This window comes from Elephantulus edwardii, unplaced genomic scaffold, assembly GCF_000299155.1.
Source record: "Elephantulus edwardii isolate Elephantulus edwardi_28Jun2011 unplaced genomic scaffold, EleEdw1.0 scaffold00144, whole genome shotgun sequence".
Lineage (NCBI taxonomy): Eukaryota > Metazoa > Chordata > Mammalia > Macroscelidea > Macroscelididae > Elephantulus > Elephantulus edwardii.
Window position 1 is genome coordinate 7,214,925 of NW_006399894.1, and position 1,369 is coordinate 7,216,293.

Below are 1,369 nucleotides of genomic sequence, written 5' to 3' on the forward strand. Positions count from 1 at the left end.
AACAAACTGTGGCTGACTCTGAGAAGAATGGGAATCCCAGAACACTTGATCATGCTAAGGCAAAACCTACACTTGGACCAGGGGGCAGTCATCAGAACAGAGCAAGGAAGTACTCATGGTTCAAAATTGGGAAGGATGTATGCCAGGGATGTGTCCTATCTCCATACCTTTTCAACCAGTATGCAGAACAGATTATCTAGGAGGCTGGGCTCTATGAGGAGAAATGTGGGGTCAAGATTGGTGGAAGATCTATCAACAATCTGCGTTATGCAGATGACACAACCCTGATTGCTGAAACTGAGGAGGACCTGAAGCGCTTGCTGCAGAGGGTCAAGGACTTCAGACTTCAATATGGATTGAGGCTCAATGTCAAGAAAACAAAGATTCTTACCACTGGGCCAAGTGGCAGCATCAGGATGGATGGTGAAGAGATTGAGATTGTTCACAGATTTAGTTTGCTTGGCTCCACAGTCAACACTCTTGGCACCTGTACCCAGGAAATTAAAAGGCATATTGCCATGGGAAAGTCTGCTGTTAGGGACCTCTTCAAAGTACTGAAGAGCAAAGGTGTCTCTCTGGAGACTAAGGTGTGTCTGATACAGTCCATGGTCTTTGCAATCACTTATTAAGTATCAGAGAGTTGGACAATGACAAAGGAGGATAGGAGAATTGATGCCTTTAAGCTGTGGTGCTGCAGAAGAGTATTGAGAATACCATGGACTGCTAGGAAAACATACAGATTTGTCCTGGAAAGGATTAAACCAGGTGGTTCCTTAGAGGCAAGGATTCTGAGGCTCCATCTAACATACTTTGGACATGTTGTGAGGAGAGACCGATCCTTGGAGAGGGACTTCATGCTTGGGAGGGTGGAGGGACAGCGCAGGAGGGGCAGGCCCTCTATGAGGTGGATTGATTCAGTGACTGGGGTAATCGTGATGGGAGTGTCAGAGACAGTACGATTGGCACAGGACAGAGCAGAGTTTAGGGCTGTTTTACATAGTTGCAAGCGACTTGACAGCTCATAACAACAACAACAAAAACATCATGAACAAGAAATAATGCTGTGCGAATACCAGAAAAAGTCCAGTGGTGTTTCTACCTTAAAATTTTCCACCCCAGCAAATGCAATCATTAGTGTTATATATACCTTCTGGGATTAAGGACATAATGAAGAGTCAGTGAAAAGAGGAAAATCCTCAAAGACATGGACAGATAACATTGGTCGTCACAATGAGCTTCACCAAAGCCAATGACTGGTAAAGATGATTCAGTAACAGCAAAGCTTCACTCTGTTGTACAGAGCAGCTCTGAGATGAAACGGAGCCAATCACAATAACAACAGAGTGGCATAAATAATGTTGTTGTTGTT

The 1,369-nt window shown here is 44.4% G+C and overlaps 1 protein-coding gene across 2 annotated transcripts in view; it reads right to left on the reverse strand.

The window, feature by feature from the left end:
• The window catches only part of CCSER1 (coiled-coil serine-rich protein 1), a 1,860,678-nt gene that overhangs the window by 1,626,240 nt on the left and 233,069 nt on the right, over positions 1–1,369 (reverse strand). The window lies entirely within an intron of this gene.